Source organism: Cryptomeria japonica, chromosome 10, assembly GCF_030272615.1.
Source record: "Cryptomeria japonica chromosome 10, Sugi_1.0, whole genome shotgun sequence".
In the NCBI taxonomy this organism is placed as follows: Eukaryota; Viridiplantae; Streptophyta; class Pinopsida; order Cupressales; family Cupressaceae; genus Cryptomeria; species Cryptomeria japonica.
The window spans coordinates 385,436,332-385,458,080 of NC_081414.1; positions in this window are offsets into that span (position 1 = coordinate 385,436,332).

A 21,749-nucleotide genomic window follows, 5' to 3' on the forward strand; every position below is an offset into this window, starting at 1 on the left:
CAGAAACCAGTCATTACCATTCTGCAACTTGATCTTTATCTTTCCTTTTCCAACAATTTGATAGGGCTCATCATCACCTAAATATACCTGTCCAAAATCACCTTGAACATAATCTAGAAAATATTTTCTATGGGGTGTAGCATGAAATGAAGCCCCATAATCTATTACCCAGGAATCATTAACATTATCCAAACATAAGATTAAAGCATCTTGTAAAGTATTACTTGCAATATTAGCTTCCTTACTGTCATTTTCATTTTTGTCTCCTTCTTTGTTTTTTCGAGACCAACAGTCTTTCTTTAGATGACCAAGCTTTCCACAGTACCAACAATATTTCTTTCCTCTAGATTAAGAGCGTCCTTTCTTTGACTTCCCTCGTGACTTCTCATTCCTAGGGCCTTTTCCTCTTTCCTTTGATCTTCCTCTGTTCTCCACATTCAAAACACTACCCGATGATGTTGGAGTCTCACCTGTGCTTTTCCTTCGCATTTCCTCACTTAGGATAACACCAACAATATCATCAAATACCAAAGTATTTTTACCAGAGACAAAGTTACTTATAGCCATAACCAAGCTATTCTAGCTTTCTGGAAAAGAACATAAAATCAAGAGAGCCCTAACCTCTTCTGCAAAGGTAATTTTTACCGAAGACAATTGACTAGTAATTGTATTAAATTCATTTAATTGCTCCTCTACAGATCCTCCCTCACTCATTTTCAAATTAAACAAACGCTTCATAAGAAATACCTTATTCAAAGCCGAGGGTTTCTCATACAACTTAGCCAATGTTGCCATCAAATCTATAGCCATTTTTTCTTCTGTTATATTGAATGCTACAAACGGTGTGAGGCACAATCGAATGGATCCTAGTGTCTTTCTATCTAAAATGTCCCACTCTTCATCTGACATTGTGGTCAGTTTCTTTGCCTTTCCTTCCAATGGCCGCCACAAATCCTTTTGATACAGGTAATCCTCCATCTGCATTTTCCATAACTAATAATTCTGGGCGTTAAACTTTTTGACCTTGAATTTGGAATCCTCCATTGCTCCCACTCAAATCTGAAAGTCCTACCAATTTACAGAAAACCTCGCTCTGATACCAATTGTTAGGGTTTCAAGCAAATCCGAAGCAAATATGAACTAATAATTATATGCAGATTTAAATACAAAAGATAAAGAAATAAAACAAGACACAGATAACACAGAGATTTAATGTGGTTCACCCAGAATGGGTTACGTCCACCATACACAATCGTCCAATCTTTCTTATTATCTAGAAAAAATAGTACATCAACCTTACAATTCCTTAAGCATCCCAGCCACTTATAACATGCATTTTTTAGGGCAAAAACAAAGTCGGCCTTTTTAGGGTTTTATTATAATGTCGGTTTTCATCAACGAAAAAAATGGCAAAAAAATTTTCTCGGGGGCTGCCGCCCCCGAACCCCTACCCGGGGCCCAACCCAGCCCCGGACCCCAACGAGGATACGTGCTAAGTGTACAGTACTTTGCTAATCAGTCACCACATTTCAACAATCTCCCACTTGGAGACTGATCAGGCTCCACACCGAACAAAAGATGTGTTAGATCATGAATTCAATGTAAGGGTTCAAGGGCAACCCATCCCTAAAATTGATTGGGGCAGGAGAGAAGAAGAAAGTATCCAAGCCAAGTCCTTCAATATTATAAGGAGAATGGAGAAGTGGTTAAGGGACCGCAAATTTAGAAAGGAGCCAATCATTACTCCTAAAGAGTTAACAATTGGTCCACTTCATGTTGCAACACAAATTCCCACTTCTTCCTCTAATGTAATTGTTGATATTACAGGTGCCATAAGGCCAAAAATTGGAGAAGTTCAAACCAAGAGGTCAAAGAAATCCCCATTGAGTTCCTTAGCGGTTTGAGTCACTCATTCTATGAGCAAAAAGAGAAACAGGGAACTAGTGGCGGACCAGATTGTTGTGGACTTAGATTCAAGTGAGGAAACCCAGATGGCCATGGATGAATAAGTGTCAAATAATCCTTCAGTAGAGGATACAAATACAAAGAAAGAATCTGATGAAAATCCAAATTCAATGAGCACCATGACTGTTGTTGATCCACCTGATTATCAGACACCTTCGCCCAAAGAAATTTCCAGTGTTTCTCGATGGCTTGGAGCTTCTACTGGCAAGAAACGCAATGTGGTTCCTATTACCATTCCATGGAAGATATGGTTAGTAAGTGCCTTGGAAAAATATCCAAACCCAAAAATCTTAAAATAGAGGCTATGATGGAGGTCAATGATGACACAGGGAACTGGGTAGCAGAAGTAGCAAAGCCTATTTTAGATAAAGACGCAGAAAATGCCACTAAAAAAGATTTTGATGTTTAGAAAACTGACCTGGGAGTTGCTTCAAGAGTTGTGGATGCCAAACATTTAGAATCCTCCACCAAAAGAATGATATCCAAAACCTGGAAAGATGAGAAGGACAAGCAGGAATTCAAACGGGTTGTTACACAAATGGCAAAATATATCAATGCCATACATCACCCGAGTCCTTAGCCTCTGACATAGATGTCATTGTCTTTTGACCCTAAATCGCCAGTAAACTAGAAGCTATTGGATCAGGTTCAAAAAAGTCATATGATAGCTAAGATTTTTGATGAATGGATTGACTCCATAGTACAGCAAGGCACAAATTACATTGCTAGCTTAATCAAGGTATATGATAATGCTATATCCATGAGTAAAGAGCTAGATTTGGAAGTTGCAGCTTGGGACAAAGCAAGAAATAAATGGGTAGTGGTTTTGGCATAGATGAATGATGTACAAAAATTTGGGATCATGAAATTTCTTGATGAGAAGCCTCTAGATAACTTGGATGAAAATGTACTTTATGGATCAAGGAAAAATGTTGAATGGATAAACTCAATCATCAAACAGGGTCACGAATAATCCATCAAATTATTAAAAAAATTGAAAGAGCTCATTGATACGATGCAAAAAGATTTGAAATGCATCGATATACAGCTCTTGAAAGATTATGGACAGACAATTGAGCATGCAGTAGACACAAAACTTTTAAGGAGAGAGTGTAGCTAGTTAAAGAAACAAAGTCTCTAACTACGGATGACTTCTCCAAAGTGGCTAGGATCGAGTCAATGTTAGAAGTTTTCTTTGATCATTTGGAAGTGCATAAAATAAAATTCATGCAGGTAAACATGGATAAAGAAGTCTGGAAACAATGCATTCTGCATATTGGTCTCCTGCATTATCAAGTCATCCTCAAATTCTCAACGGCACACTTGGAGTGGCGGAATGTATGTGGCACTATGGCAAAACATGATAAACCAGTCGTTTCCTCTACCACGTTGGAATCTTGATCGGTCTATGAATGAGCTGCCCTTCTATCCATGAATCTTGGTCATTTAAGTTTTATCTAGTTTTAAGTAAAATAGTTTCTTTTAACTCTAGGAGAGAGTTTTAAAAAAAACTCGAGTTATTTCAAAAAACTATTAGCCTGGAGGCTACATATGTAATTAAGCAAGCTTTCATTGTGTTCCAAAAAACTTTGATTTGGATTAGCAGACTTAGTTTTCTTTTGGAATTTTCAATGAAGACATTTTATCTGTGAATGAAATGATATATTTTGCATGGCCTTCAAATCTGTGTGTTTGAATGAGAGAACAAATCTATGTTGGGATATATGTTTGTGTGCAGAATATTTTACTTCTTTTATTATCCGCTTATTATAAGTCTATGAATTCATTTGATTAAGGAAATTAGTTGTTTTTTGTTGTTTGAATGATTCTGATCCCCCTTGTCCTTTGAGGCATGAGTGAGTCTTGATCAACTTTCATAATACATTGAGTATACTTTTTGAAATAACTTTTATATAAGTGAAATATTCAAAGTTCAAGCCTGTGAGCTTTACATTTATGAATAATTATTTCGTAGAATTCATATTGTGTTGACAAATGGATGTGAAATCCTTTATCTCTTTCTCATAAAAAGTGCATTTCTTTGTGATTAATTTGCATAAAAATTCATTGGATATCATACGGGGAGCTGCACTCTTATGCATAGGGTAAACCAATAATTGGTTCACCCAACTGTTAGTTTCTTTTGCTTTTCAGCTGGGGTATGCATGAGTCATTATAAAAAATATTAAAGAAAGGCAAATATATTAACTAACAAAAGGTATACTAGATTGAGTTGTTTTCAAGGCCGAGTGTTCTAGATAGTTGGGATCACTGGTAGATTTTTAATGATGATAAGCACGTCATTAATTCCCTTGAAGTTAAGGATGATTTCAATAATCTTTACTTTGAAGGTAGTAATTTCTCTTCTTTAGATTTTGTTGGCAAGAGACACTATTTCGGTGAAGATCAATGCACAAGAGATGCTTAGGAGTTGTCATTGATGGAAACCCAGTTCAGAAGTCACATCCAGTGTACATAGATTTTATTTACCAGAAGTCATATCATCTATGAGGCATAAGTCTAGAAGGTGGAACATAGTAACTAATAGAGCATGAGATCATTGAGCACATCTTGATTTTGGTGGTGTAATTTTGGTTGCAATGATTAAGGAAGATGATTAGAGGTTAGAGGTAGATTATTCCATAATCCTAAAATTTGATGTTGATTAATGAGCAAGAGTGAAGTCCCAATATCCGGTAATTCAGTTAGAATAGAGCTATTTTTGTGTAACGTGTGATGCAAAATTGTTGGGTTGATTTTGATGATTGGTTTCATGTTTGAGGTGATTAGGTCAGCTTGTATGAATCTTTTTATCATTGTTTTTGGATCTGCATATGGATTTGTGGATGGATTAAGCTGACTTAAGGTTACACATTTCATGTTGCGTGTTATATGGTTTTGGGAAGCCGACATGGTAAATGATTCATTTTGTTGATGCGGATATATAAGACCAATTCATTTGAGCATTTTGGTGTATGAGATGTGTGTGAGTAGTTTGTATGAGTGAATTAGTGAATTTTGGTGAATATTATTGAATTTTTAGGTACTCCAGTATAAGATAGTGCAGGAAAATGGAGCATAGAGACATAATAGTTGTAGAAGTTAATCTGAGCCTAATCGGAATTGCTTTTGGTCATATGTAGATTCTATACTTTAGTTCATTCATTATTGTAATCAATTGTAATAGCCTTTAAGGTAGTGAGACTTCCTTCAGGTTGTAGCCCCTTTATCTTTGAGTAGTGAGCTCTAGGCAGTGTGCCTGAATGCAAGTGCATTCTCCTTATGTAATATTATCATACTTATGGCCATAGTATAATAATATTGTGGGTTCAAATACCACCATGGTTTTTCCCTTTCTAGGTTTCCACATAAAAATCTTGGTGTTATGGTTGTGTGGTTGATTGCTTAATGTTTCTACACCTTTCTTTCATTCTTATGCATCTGGTGGTTTAAGAATCAACTTAATAAGTTTGTTAATTGAAAAAAATTGATTCACCCCCCTCTCAGTGTTTATTAATTCCAACAGATTCATCTTCTGATAAGGAATCTGAGCAAGAAGAAGAGATCCTGCAATTGAAAGGTAATAAATTTTTCAAAGGGATCGATTCTCTTGAAAAGTTGTTTCATAAGCATGATAGGTATGCCAAGCGACAACAACAAGAGTCATCTGGCGATGCCATGGGTTATGAAAAATACAATATTGGATCAGAAAGTGATCCAAAATTAGTTAATATTGGTAATAGTTGTACTTCAGTTGAGAGAGAGCAATTCATTCAATTGTTACATCAATATTTTGATGTGTTGGCTTACTCTTATGATGATTTGAAGTATTTCATACCCAAGGAAAGCATGATATTCCCCTTAAAGTTGAGACTACTCCTTTCAAGCAAAAGCAAAGGTAGTATAATCCCAAGATTTCAAGTACAATTCTCTTAGAGAGTAGGAAAATGTTGAATGTTGGAATTATTTTCCCAATTCATCATTCGACTTGGATTGCTAACATTTTCCCTATAAGAAAGAAGAATGGGAAAATCCGCATTTGTGTGGATCTCCATAATCTTAATCAGTCTTCCTTAAAGGATAATTATGTTCGGATTCCCATAGATACTGAGAGGGGGCATTGAATCAGTATCTAACCAGTAATAAGATTTTCTTGACTTAAAACATGTAGAGCATATTAATAATGTGTACCGGTAAACAGAAAGTAATGCAATAAACAGAGACAAAAGCAACCACATGAAAAACACACCATAACACAATATTTTAATGAGGAAACCCGATGTGGGAAAAACCTTGGTGGGATTTGTGACCCACAATATTCACTTACTGGCCAATAAGAGAATATTACTACTACAAGAGGGGCTTGCACATGCAGGAAGGCCAAGTGCCTAGAACTCACTGCTCAATTACAAAATGGGAAGTCTCACTGACTTACAAAATGGATTATATAAATCCAGTGTCTTGTACTGCTTCAAAATAGCATCTATAATGCCAGATCCAGTACCGGTTTCTGCTCTTCTTCTTACGTAAACCCTTAACCTATAATTCGCATAATAGGTCTGCCTTATTTCACCTAATTACATCCCTCTATGCTTACTTAATTGTTCTACAATGATCTCTTATATATAGAGTCATTTTACAATTTGCCAAGTCAACTTACAATGATTTTACAATAATAAACAAAATATATTAACAACAAAATTCTTGTCGGCTTATGTGCTGGTATGCTTCCTTTCACTGTCAATGCCAGTGATCTATGTGCCAGTGTAGAATCTAACTTTGCTGGTGCTGGTGGATTGCCTTGTCGATGACATAGGATTGTAAGGTTGCCATCAATGACAAAACCTTCAATCACCTACAATGTCTCATTGGAGTGTGCATTTTCCAACAATCTCCCCCTTTGGCATTGATGGCAACACTCATGAGAAAATTCAAAAAGTGTAGTCCAAAAATATGTTACCAAAAATGTGTGAACTCCCCCTGAGCAGATGAATCTTTAGCTGATTATTTTCTCATACCACTACTCCCCCTTTGGCATCAATGACAAAGGTTGTCAAAGTGTTAATAGAGTATGGTTTCCTATCTCAACCTTGTAACAGGTTGGTTACAATCGGAAAAAGTTCTGCCAGAACCAAATTCAAGTTCTCAATGAACTTTTTACTATCTTTTATTGTGGCCTCTGTCCTTTGAACTATACCGGTGAGGTGTTGCATTTTCTCTGTCGGTGTTTTTTGTCCTTGTACTAATGCATCAGATATTTCTTTCCTTAAACATGTGAGGTAGTCCAACTTTGGACTTAATCTCCATTTCAGATCCTTAGCCTTACTTTTTATTTTCTCCTTTTCTCTTTCTAGATTTAGTAACTCTTCCTCAAAACCTGTTATCTTTTGCTCAAAAATTGATAATGAATCAGATGAATTTGTAGCATCGGAATTAGGAATCATCACAAGATAAGTAGATCAATAAAAACACAAGACATGATAACTCAATCATGAGAGCACTCATTGCAAATAACCTAATCCTAAGCACACTCAATAGAGATATGAAAACAAAGCATTCAAAATGAAAGATTATGCAAACCAAATGCAGAATTGAATGCTCCTTCCATGTGGCTCCATTGTTGTTCTTTCCTCTTCAATGGATCTGTGGATCTCACCTACAAGTGCACATACAATTGAAAGCAAGATTGATGAAAAGCTCAAGAGTACTAGAAGCGTAAGTTCGATAGTTTGATTAAGGATTTGGATTCGGGATTCCAGATTAGCTTTGATTGAAAATCATCCAATTTATAGAAGAATTGGATAAATGACAAGATTAGCATGATGCAATTCAAATGGAAATTGCAAATCAATATGACAAATTATGACAAATTATGCACTTTCCATGCACAATTTGATTGATTGATAATTGATGACAAATTATGACACATTCTATGTCAAAATTGATTGATTGTCAATTATGACAATTTATGACAAATTGAAATGTCATCCTCATGGAATTAGGAGATGAAATAGGAGGGAAAAGAAATTAGAAATTAAGAAAATTAGAAAATTGAAATTGATGACAATTAGGAATTAGAAATTGGTGGAAAAATAGGAAATTAGGAACTAGAAGAAATTAGGTAAATTAATTAACAATTTGTCATTTATTAATTAATTTACAAGAGGAAGAATAATTAGCCAATTAAATAAAGATTTAATTGTAACTTAGGATTAATAAATAATTTAGCAACCCTAGAAGAAGAAATGACAAATTAGGTTAAATGAATAAATCATAAGACCTTAGAAGACGAATTAGAAATGCGAAAATGACAATTAGGTCTTGATTGAAGATAATTAATGTCATGATTTTGAATTGATAAATGACCAGTGTTGATAAATGATTTGATTGATAAATGCGCCAATTGACGAGGAACAATGACTAATTGATCCAAATTGACATGATTGAAGAGTACAAGGATCGATGACAAATCAATCGTAAAACGATGAGATTGACAAGTTGATAAGAGATTGACAAGATCGACCAAAATCATGACTGAAGATTGTTGTCGACAAGACCTAATTCAAAAGCGAGACAAATGAAGAGTGTAGAAGAATGACTCGATGCTCGCAAATGATAAAATCCAAGTGCGTAACATAGGAGAAATGTTAATGCGACGCAAAAACCTAAGATGAGGCAATGCGCCAATGTTAAAGTATGATCCCGCAAGCGTTGACCATTTTTAGGTGTCTACATTTTGCCCCTCTTTGAGACAATGCGATTTTAAGCGTTGTTTCAAAGAACAATAATGAAAATGCCCCAGATGATAATAATGAGATATGCATGCCCCCTCGAGGAATTGGCTGGAAATAGGCAGAGAAGAGGCCAATTGATCGATAAAAATGATAGAAAACGATAGGAGCAAACAGACTGACAAGACTGACGGAAGAAATGTTAGTAAGAAGAAATTAGACAGAAGATAGTTAGAGACGAAGAAAAACTTGCTTTCAGTAATGCACTTTGTAGGTGAGAACCTTTATTTTAATGTAGAAAAATGGATGCGTAGCATCATGGCATTGAAGACCAGAGCTAAAATGCAACCCTTTTTGCAAAAGACAAACACATTGCAGACAAACAGCAATCACAACAAAAAAAGAAAAGGACCATGAGCCATCCCGGTCACTCTAAATCACTCAGTGACATCATCGAGCAACATAGGAACATGATCGAAGCCAAAGATAAATCAATAAAAAGATAAGATACACAAATTCAAGCAAATCAGACAAACATCTTGATCTTCATTGTCAAAAGTTGAAAGTGCTGAGAGGACGATCATGCTGTCTGGTTTCAGGAAATGCGGTACCCCGTTTAAGACAGGACACAGTCTGGTTTCGAGTATACCACACCCTGTATAAGACCCATGATAGTAGGAACAAGGACAAATGATTTTGATGTTGATATTTGATTGATAAGACAATTTTGATCATTTTGAATGTTTGATTTGGATTGAAAAAGTTCATCTGGTTAAAGCATGATTTCATTAAAGCACAACGTTGGATTGATTGTCGTTGGATGTATGCTCAGTGATTTGTCTGATGCACAAAAGAGATCATTTATTTTTTTATTTTTTTTTGCTTTTCGAGATTTTACAATTTTTTTTTTTTTTTTCTTTTCAGGACTTTTTATGATTTTTAGAGATTTTTTCAGGACCTTTTTTTTATTTTTATGAATTTTTTCAGGACATTATTCGATTTTTTTTGGTTTTTTAGATACTTTTTCAGGACTTTTTTCAATTTTTTATGATTTTGGTTTTTAATGACTTTGCCCCCAGTGTCTAGAAAGGCAAGGAATATGACAGGTAAATAAATAGGCTTGCTGAAATGATGGTGGATAGAGGGAAGACAAAGGCCTTTTATTATGGAGACAATACGGATGCAATTTTTCAAGGGCTATTGTGTGATGGGACAAGAGACTGGATATGACAATGTAAAGCAGGAACATGGCATGAGGGACATGTCAAGAGGTTTTAAATTTTGCCTCCTTATGTCAGATCAAGATCAAGGAATGAAAAAGAGTGTATGGATAGTGATAAGATATGGATAGGATAAGCAAGACCAAGAATGGATAAGGGACATGGATTGAAGGTCGGGATTGGCTAAGGGACAGTGGCAGAAAGTTGCAATAAGCCAGGGAATATGGATGAAAGGTTGAAATAAGCAAATGGGCAAATGACCAAAAGCTATGATAGACTAAAAGCTGCAAACAAGATACATGATGCTCATGACGATCCTCAGCCTTGTCAAGATCAAAGGTGGAAAGAGGAAATGGACAATAGGATATGAAGGGTAATGATAGGGGTTCGATAGGATAATGAAGGGCAATAGGATACGAAGGAAGAAACCTGCTCCCAAGTGTGGTGTGCAAGAGGTTCATAAATTACGCATGAAGCTTGTTTGCCAGGTTTTCATCATGGTACTTGCCCAAGGTGCCTGTTTGCCAGGTTTTCACCAGTGGACGAATTATTTTTCTTTACTTTTTTTCTTTCTTTTATCTTTTTTTTTTTTTTTTTGACTTTTTCAATAGAAGATGGACACATGATAGGGGATGGAAGAAGGACTCAAGCATCTCTTTTTTTTTTTTTTTTTGGATAGTAGCCTTGAAAAAAAAATGGACCATGACCTTTAAAAAGATGCTCAAAGATGTTGGTAGGATAAGGACATGGAAAATGAGATGAAACTAAGGCAAGGATTTATGCAAAGGATTGGATCAAAGGGATCAAAGGATGGAAAATATGCATTGGATAATGGATAGGGTATTGGAAGAATTGGGCTTGAGTGGATGGAAATGTTGGCAAGATCGACATTGGCACACACCTTGAGGGGTGATGGACTGATGGAGGAAAAATGGATCTCAGATTGTGAGATTTGGATGGAGGAATAGCTTGGGATTTTGGGACATAAGGGCCCAAAATGGATGAAGAAGGTGATGGAGGAACAAAATTGGAAGGTTTGGATGGAGGAATAGCAATTTTGGATGCCAATTTTGATGTTTCTTTAGGCTTTTATGCTTCAAGGAGCTGCTTAGGGATCCACATGGTTTTTGATTTTTCATGCTTTTGTGGTTCCTTGGAGTGCATTGCTTGCACAAGGGATTTAGGAACCCATATATATTTTGACTTTGCTTTATTTTGCTCAATGGGCCTTTGTGGCCTTTTGGATATTTCTTTTTCTTTATAGATCATATTTTTCTTTGTTTTGACATGTCGATTATATTGGACATGTTGATCCTTGAATACATGTGGATTTCTAAACTTATGACTTTTATACTTGGCATCCAAATTGCTTGGAAGAGGGAATGAATGTTGATGTGGATGGGAATGATATGGAGGCATGTGGGATGAATGGAAAGTTCTCCAAGATGTGTGCCTTTGCTGATGTTGCATAGGAGATGGAGGGATATAGGGACCTAGAATGGATGGAAGCGATGATGGGGAAGGTGGACATTTGGATTTTGACTTTGAAGGGATACCAACGCCTTGAGTGTGAGCTCTGTAGCCATGACCATTAGTATATTATTTTATATGGAGGGGTCCTTGCTCATGAAGGTCTACTCCTTTGCCTTTATGAATATCTTGACTTGTAGGATACTCTTTTCTTTGGGAAGAAGACGCAAGTCCATTATGAGGTGGATATGATATGAGAGAAATAATGAGATCTTGAAGTGGATCGGATTGCACCAAAGTGGAAGAACCCATTATGCATGTTGAGGGTTCATGAACATCTTTCACTGACACATTAGAATCATGAGGAGTATCAGGATCATGAGGGGGACTAGGATTGTGTAGTGGACATGGTTCAATGACAGGCTCTTCAAGAGATGGAATGGGATCATCAAAAGAAATGCGATCTTGGAGTGTATATGCTGGATTAGGATGTGGAGACGGAGGAACAAGTGGATCTTGTGGAGGATCTGAAGGAATAATTTGATCTTGACAAGGAGGAAGATCATTGGAATCCTCTTTAAAATTGCTTTGCTCTTGACTTTTAATGGGATCATCAGAAAGGATAGAAAGGATATCTTGATCTTTCTTAGGAAGTGGAATGTCAATGGGATTTGAAAGGACATTTTTTTCATGAAATGGAAGGGGATCATTTGGGATTGGATGAACTGGGATATCTTGATCTTGCTCAGGGAATGGAGTGTCAATAGGACTTTGGATAGGATGGACAAGAATAGGGGAATCATCGTGAGTGTCTGGGAAGATGAGATCTTGGTCAACAATTGGATGGGATGATAAGGTTTTGGGATATTGATCTTGATTTTCCTTAGGACACGTTTCTTCATGCTCTAAACTATCCTCTTGACATGGGGTTGGACTTTGGATATGCATGGGGGATTCTGACAAGGAATCAATGTTTTGGCATGAAGGAGATGCACTTTGAACATTTGTGATGGATTTTGGCAAGGAATAAATGCTTGAACATGAGGAAGAGGGACTTTGAATGGGGTCCTCTAAAATAGGTAATGGCAATAAAGTGCATGGTGGCATTGGGTCTTGTATTTTTGAAACATGACAAGGATGTGCATCATGAATTGGATTATCATGGCAATCAATTATGGATAGCTCTTGGGTAATTGCATCCTTGGGGGTATTGTTTGATGAGGACAATATGGAAGATTCTTGGGAAACTTCTAAAGGTGTAGGGATAGATGCCACTGGAGAGTCAATTTGTTTATGGGGGGATGAGGCATTGCTAGACAAAATTGTATTATTTTGATCTTCCTCAAAGAAGTCACTTGGTCATTTCCTTAAGAGCATTGCAATAAAGCCACCTTTCTTTCGAGGTTTTGACATGATTGGACCTGGAATTTGAACTTGTTTTTGGTTTGATGTCATGTTTTGATATTGGACTTGGTTCAATTGTTCCGACATGTTTGAAACTTGGCTTGGTGTGTGCTGCAACCTTTGTTTTTGAATGTTTGGTTCTAATTGTTGACATTGATATGTTGATTGAACTTGTTGATATTCCACCATTGGTTGAACCATTTGTTGACATTGTATAGTTGGTTGGACATATTGTTGAAATTGGACCATAGGTTGCATTGGTTGAATGTGTTGGACAATTGGTTGAACCATTGGTTGTATTGGTTGAAAATCAGATTGATAGTAAACACCTTCTTGTTCTTGTTGTGGAGGCACATAATGTTGAAATTGATGTTGTCTCTTTTCTTGAAATTGTTTCATCATCTCTATTTGGGAGAGGAGAGCTGGTATGTCTGATCGTTCAAGAAGAGATCTTACATCAATTGGCTCAATCTTTGGATTTTGACCTGGAAATTTTCGAAACACTTTAGACATTTGTGATCTATTCTTCACAATGTTTTTCACTCTTTGTTCCAAAATCTCTTGTTCTTGAGCTAGTTTCTCCTCTAGTTTTTGTATTTGGAGACTTGTTTCATCATAAAAAGTTTGATCGATATTGCCTTGTTGTTGGGTTGGATATAATTGTGATTGCCTTGTCGGTTGATATGTCAAACTTTGTTGCATCATTGGTGCTTGGAACCTTGTTTCAATAGACATGTCACTATGCAAATGCAATATTTTTGGAATTTTTCAAAGATAATGTATGATATGCAACTAAATGCAAACTAAATAAATGAGAATGCAATCTATGTTTTTGATTGTTTTTGAAGATTTTGACAAACTTATGAATGCAAATCTAAAAGAGACCTTTAGGAAATTGAAATTATGTCTAGACCTCAAAGGACAAAAGGACTTAATTGACAAAGGACAAGATGACAATGTCTCCCCTATATGCTTGGATACTAAGCTAGGTTTGACGAAAAGATATTGATGACAAAAGGACAAAAGGTTGACAAGGTCTAGACTTCTTAACAATGACTTAGGGTTGCATCAAAAGATTTGGATTACCCAAGTATGACAAAACCTAGTTTTGACACTATATGCTAAGGGACAATTAATATGCAAGTGACCTTAATATGATATGATAATGACCTAAGCTTAATGAAGAAACCTAGGGTATGCAAATATGAATGTATGACAATAGTATGACTTTAATGCAAGAGGACACATGCAAATGGATGACTCTTATTGATATGCAAAGGAGTATGACTTAGGTGAAACTTAACCTTGGTACTTGACAATGAACTTTGCAAAATGCAACCTAGGATGAACCTAAATGTAAGTGACATGCTTCTTGAGACAAGATCTTGAACAATATTTGACAACCATGTTTGAAGATAAGTTTTAAACTTTGTTGAACTTGTGTTGGATGAATGTCTCTTGTGCTTAATCTTATGTTGGATCAATTTGTTTTGCTTTTTGAAATGGGATTCAATTCAACTTTTGACAATCAAAGAATACAAGATATTGCAACTTAGACTCAAGACACTCATGCTCATTTCCACATTTCTTATGGTAGGCAAAGACATTAGGTACTTGAGAGGTAGACTCATTATGAGATTCAAGGAGAATACATAGATGCTTGACCCCACGGGCTCCCCTCCACGGCACTCACTTCTCAGGGCAGCCAAGCATCAATCCCCATGGAATCTCCCCATGGCAAACTTAGTATCTCTTCCAAGTATCCGAATTTGTCCTTCTCAAGCAACTAGAAGGGTTTTTGGCCTCTAAAAACAAGGTGTTTAGTAAGGATTTCTATTAAGCATTACTCCTTGATGTCACGCAGGCGTGATTGAGACATTAAGCCCATCAAGATACCAAACAAATGTAGTCGTGCAAGCATGATTTAGACCAAAAGGCCCTACTTAGATGTTGATATGAGAAAGAGTTTCAAGGGGCATCACTTCCCAAGTAACTACAATTCCCACGTAACACTTCCTTCAAAGCTTTCGCTCATCAGGTATTTGTTTATAGTGAGTTAGAATGCCAAGGAATTCTAGCCGTACTCACTTTGGGTCATTCCCTTCTCACGATTATCACTTGCTTGCAAAAGCAAAGTGGTCGGGAAGGCAGGCCCTCTAATGGAGACACTCAATCAACAACACAAGCATGGTATCGAAGATCTGGATTTCTGATCACCCTAAGAAGGATGAGAGCATACTCTCCTACTCCAATGTCACACTTAACAATAAAAGCAAGCAAAGGTTCATTTCCACCTATTTATAAATCACTAAGTGCCTAATTAAAAATCTCAAACACACAATTTGGTTGTTTCTCCAAGGCAACCTGCAAAACCCAAGTTAGAGGTTTGATTTGTTGTCTTTGACCATCGAATCTGCACAAAACATGTTAGTAGTTTGATTTTTAGTCTTTGTCATGCGTATGCCAAGATTCTACACAAATAATTAGTACCAAAATCCAAAACACAGAAAACAGAATGCAAAAACATCAAAAATTTCAAGTAAACACTGCATTTTTCACCTCTGTTCTAGACTTTACACAAGCACAGAACTCATGACATAGGCGCAAGATGTCTAACACAAGCACAGAATGTTGCATACACAGGCGCAAGATGCTCAACACAGGCGTAGAATGCTTCACACAAGCGCAGAAGTGTCCAGAATGCACTGCACGGCCCTGTTTTTGGGTTTTTGACCTGCAAATCAACTTAGAAGCACTCCAAAACACAGTAAAAGGGTTAGAAGGTTAGTATTCACGTCGGGTTCACCAATTAATGTAGCATCGGAATTAGGAATCATCACAAGATAAGTAGATCAATCAAAACACAAGACATGATAACTCAATCATGAGAGCACTCATTGCAAATGAACCTAATCCTAAGCACACTCAATAGAGATATGAAAACAAAGCATTCAAAATGAAAGATTATGCAAACCAAATGCAGAATTGAATGCTCCTTCCATGCGGCTCCATTGTTGTTCTTTCCTCTTCAATGGATTTGTGGATCTCACCTACAAGTGCACATACAATTGAAAGCAAGATTGATGAAAAGCTCAAGAGTACTAGAAGCGTAAGTTCGATAGTTTGATTAAGGATTCGGATTCGGGATTCCAGATTAGCTTTGATTGAAAATCATCCAATTTATAGAAGAATTGGATAAATGGCAAGATTAGCATGATGCAATTCAAATGGAAATTGCAAATCAATATGACAAATTATGACAAATTATGCACTTTCCATGCACAATTTGATTGATTGATAATTGATGACAAATTATGACACATTCTATGTCAAAATTGATTGATTGTCAATTATGACAATTTATGACAAATTGAAATGTCATTCTCATGGAATTAGGAGATGAAATAGGAGGGAAAAGAAATTAGAAAATTGAAATTGATGACAATTAGGAATTAGAAATTGGTGGAAAAATAGGAAATTAGGAACTAGAAGAAATTAGGTAAATTAATTAACAATTTGTCATTTATTAATTAATTTACAAGAGGAAGAATAATTAGCCAATTAAATAAAGATTTAATTGTAACTTAGGATTAATAAATAATTTAGCAACCCTAGAAGAAGAAATGACAAATTAGGTTAAATGAATAAATCATAAGACCTTAGAAGACGAATTAGAAATGCGAAAATGACAATTAGGTCTTGATTGAAGATAATTAATGTCATGATTTTGAATTGATAAATGACCAGTGTTGATAAATGATTTGATTGATAAATGCACCAATTGACGAGGAACAATGACTAATTGATCCAAATTGACATGATTGAAGAGTACAAGGATCGATGACAAATCAATCGTAAAACGATGAGATTGACAAGTTGATAAGAGATTGACAAGATCGACCAAAATCATGACTGAAGATTGTTGTCGACAAGACCTAATTCAAAAGCGAGACAAATGAAGAGTGTAGAAGAATGACTCGATGCTCGCAAATGATAAAATCCAAGTGCGTAACATAGGAGAAATGTTAATGCGACGCAAAAACCTAAGATGAGGCAATGCGCCAATGTTAAAGTATGATCCCGCAAGCGTTGACCATTTTTAGGTGTCTACAGAATTAATAAAATTGTCAGCTAGCTTATTAATTTCCCCCTGTATCTTGCTCATTTTCTTGTCTATGTCAACTGTCAAAAAAAATTTCTTACAAGTGTCTCTGTATAAAGTTTTGAACTCCTTAAGTGTGTTGCACAATTCCGGTAGAAGTGTGTCAAACTGCCTTGTACACTTCTTTATTTTTTCCTCAAAGAATTTATGTTGCTTTTTTTCTAACCTCTCTTTGAATGCTTCTTCCTTTATTTGCTCAACTGTCACTATGTTGTCAGTAATATATTTAGACAAAGTGTCGAGTTGACTCAAAGAATCCTTATTATCTACATTGCATTTTGGAGCTATCATCTTCAAAATTGGAATTGTGTCATCTATAGCTTTATATGCCTGTGAACTATAATCTGTTATTTTCTTTATAGAATCTAAAAGAACTTTAGTTACATTTGTTGATTTAAATCCTGTAGTTGAAGGGTCAACACTCTGAATTCTGCCAGTGGGAGCAATATCCTTGCTTACAGTGACCTCTGATAGGTCAATCTGTGTTTCCATTTCTTTAAACAAGGGTTTGTCTTGCTCAGTAGTTGCCGGTGGCACTGATTCTGTATTAACCTATTCCTGTGCTAGAACCTATTGCTCTGCTTGTTGCTCTGTTTGTTGTTATGCTTGTTGTTCTATTTTCTCATCTGTCAGTTTACCTTCAGTGTTATCTGTGTACCGGTGGAGTAACCCGAGGTGGTGGGGATAAATTATCTCTTATTTTGATGCTTGGAGGTCCACCAACCTTTCCTTTTCCCTTATCCTTGTCTTTCTAATATACCTTGACTGGTTTAGTGTTTCTATACTCTTCCTATTTTTCCTTCTCAACAAGCAATATATCCCATGCATTTTCAGTTTGCTCTGCAACCTCATTTACTCTTCCAACCATTAGTACAATATGCTGGTGTGCAGTAGAGAATACTAACCGGTTAGCCTCTGCAATAAGATCATCTATTTCTTTCAGAGAGTTAACTGGGTAGACAGCAAGTAATTTTTCAACTTTTATTTTTTTGTCAAGCTCTACAACAACTTGTCTTCTTGCTTCCAGTCTCTTGAATAGTTCATCTGGTAGTTCATCTACAACATGCATCAAGAACTTCTTGTAGATATCCAAGTGTAAAATAACACTGTTTTCAACCTTTTCTTTATCATCAACTGATAGTGAGTCATATAGTTTGTCGATGTTTTTAAGTTTTCCTTCTTCTGTGATTTCATCCAACAGTCTGTCAATCGGAGTAATATTTTATTGAGTCATTTTCTTTGGTGTCAACTTTTTCTTCTTAGGAGTAGACTTCTTGACTGGGGGCCTTACTGCCTATTGTTTTTGCCTGGTTCTTCTAGGTGAAGGTGTGGATACCGGTGAAGGTTCCCTTTTCCTTACAACTCTTTTAAATGTTGTAGGCATATCACTCTATGAAGAAGTAGCTACTAGTGAAAGGTGAGTTTCAGGCTGCAGTGCTTCTAACTCATCTTTAGTGATGCCGGTTTTCTTAAGTACATCTTCCTTTATAGCCTTTGCCTACCGAGATCCCCTTCTTACTGTTGCCTCAACCTTCTTTACATTTTTCTTTGATTGGATCTATTTTTCAATGGTTTTAGCACTACCGAATACCTCTTCCTTAGGTTCATTGGGTGCTTCCAGAAGGGCTTTTGCATATGTTTCAATGATGTGGTCATCGGTCTCATAACCCATTTTAGTAACCCAAATTGTTCTTGGGATAACTACTTCCATCCAGATCTCATCCTTCTTGATGACAAAACATATCTCATCCTTGTATTTATTTACAATTTCCTGTGAGAGTCTAACTTTGTTTTTCATCCGGGCCTTTAATGCTAGAAAATACTCATTGATATTCTTCTCTTTGTTTTCACCCATATTGTTCAATAAGTTAGATAACTGTTTCCCTACCGGTATGTCAAATCCAAGGTTCTTTTTGCCTATATCAGGCACCTATTTTGGTATATGTAGCATTAAACATACAAGTAAATTGCCAAACTTAAATGTCCCTTTGTTATCCTTCTTGATCTTTCCTAGATTGTCAATAAGTTTATCCTTTAACCATTCACATACATCAATTTTCACATTATCTTTAACCATATCATGAGCACTCTTTATGCATAAGCTGGAAACTGAATTAAGTTTGTTTACATGTGTTGTTTTGTAACCTAGAATCATGCTAATGAATCTCACATTTATGTTAGTTACATCATTCACCCTTAAGGACCTTTTGTCAGATGTGGCACCTGTTAGGTTCATTACCAGGTCATTTGAGACCTTCTTTGTCTTGTCTAGTCTATTATCGGTGGAAGGTAACCCTGTTACAACTTTCACAGCTTCCTTGGTAATTTTATGAACCGAATCTAGCCAAAAGAATGCACCATGTACCCTGCTCAATACTATCCTAATAACTTCCTTAGGGAAATCCAGAATGCTGAGGATTTCATTGAATCCTAGGGTTTCAATAATTTTGTGTTCAGGTTTCACATTACCGAAATCATCACATATGACGGTCTTATACATGTTCTTGATTTCCTCATCACCTAATTCTTCTATGTGGCAATGGATGTACATTCTAGGGTCTTCTAAAAAAACAACTCCTTTGGGAATTTGGGAAAATGCACCAACATTATCATCCTTTTTAGCTATCTCAAGAATTAGCTAAAATACGGGCCTAGGGTGTTTGATTACCTCAACTACAGTAGGGTTTTCTATGAATTCAGGTACAAAAGTGGATCCCATGATTATAAATACCTTTTTCTACCTTTGGAAAGATTGATTGCTGAAATGCTTTGCCTCTTTGCTCAAAATGCCTTAGCTCTGGAAATTTCACGCTCTTCAAATGTTTGAATGCTTAGTGAAGTAAAATGGAGCCAAAATTACTAATTTATAATGTTAGTTTGCTAACTACCACATTTAATGCTTGCTGGTTAAGTACTTACTTAACATATCTGCCAGTATAGAAGTGATTTCAACCTCTTACCATCAACCGATGGAATAATATCATATTTTTCATTTGATTGCCAAACCCTCAAGGGAATTTTCTTCAGTTTGATTAGGAGTCTCCTACCGGTGGAGTGCTACTCTGTTCTACTGGTGGAGTGTTGCTTGGTTCTACCGGTGGAGGAGTATTCCCAACACCATTTAGGTTTGACTTTTTAATCCATTGTTTTGAGAATTCTTTCTTAACTTCTTCAACCTTTTCTTTTCCTTTCAAACTAGGACCTTTGTTGTCTACCGGTGAGGACTTGCTTCTACAAAATTTAGCAATATGCCCAATTTTGTTACATGCATAACAAGTCACATTATTTCTCTGAATAGCCTTTCCATAACCTATGCCAGTTTGTGTTCTGCGTTGATTAGATAAGTGTCCAAATCTTCCACAAACATAACATCTTACATTCATTCTGCAATTCTCAGAATTATGACCAACTTTGTTGCATTTAGAACATTGACCGGTGGGTGTACTGGTATTCTGATAATTTCTAGATCTACATTGATTTTCTCTATGACCATACTTGTTACAGTTAAAGAATTTGCCATTAAATTTATAAGCAGTAGGTTGTCTTACTAGTTTGCCATGATCTTGTGTGTTTGCAGTACTGGAGCTTTCACCAGTTTCAAAGCCAAGACCATTAGTGTCACCATTAGGTTTCTGATTCTTCAACAAGTCACCAAGTTCCTCTGAGCATTTCTTGAATTTTTCTTTATGTTGATTTGCAGCAGCGAGTTCTCCTTCCAAGATACCTTTTTGTCTCATGAGTTCATTTGAGTCATTTTGTGCATGCATTGGATCTATTTTCAACATATCATTTTCATAATTGAGTCTTTGTGTTTTCATTTGCAACATCATTCAGTCTTCTAGTCAAGTCTTCTTCATTCTTCTTTCTATCTTCAATTTCTTTACAAAATCCCATAGTCATATCCTGCATCTCATTCTTTGTTGTCATGTTTTCTTGTTTCAGCTTATTCATCATATCACTAAGAGTTTCCTTTTCATCATTCTCATTTTGCATCTTTTCACAAAGTTCTCTTCTCTTGTTTCTTGAAATAGTAAGATTTTCTTGAAGTGCTTGAATGATATCCTGGGTAGCCTTTAGATCATCTTCAAGTTTGATATTTTTCAATTTTTCTGCATCATAGTCTGTGAGAGCTCCTTCTAGTTGCTTCATCAAGTTTTCCATCTCTACCGATGTCAAGATCTTCCTCAAGCTATTAGGCTTCTGAAAATAGAGGACCAGGCTCTTATACCAATTGTTAGGATTCCCACAGATACTGAGAGGGGGGGGTGAATCAGTATCTAACCAGTAATAAGATTTTCTTGACTTAAAACATGTAGAGCATATTAATACTATGTACCAGTAAATAGAAAGTAATGCAATAAACAGAGACAAAAGCAACCACATGAAAAACACACCATAACACAATATTTTAATGAGGAAACCCGGTGTGGGAAAAACCTTGGTGGGATTTGTGACCCACAATATTCACTTATTGGCCAATAAGAGAATATTACTGCTACAAGAGGGGCCTGCACATGCAGGAAGGCCAAGTGCCTAGAGCTCACTACTCAATTACAAAATGGGAAGTCTCACTGACTTACAAAATGGATTATATAAATCCAGTGTCTTGTACTGCTTCAAAATAGCATCTATAATGCCAGATCCAGTACCGGTTTCTGCTCTGCTTCTTACATAAACCCTTAACCTATAATTCGCATAATAGGTCTGCCTTATTTTGCCTAATTACATTCCTCTATGCTTAATTAATTGTTCTACAATGATCTCTTATATATAAGAGTCATTTTACAATTTTCCAAG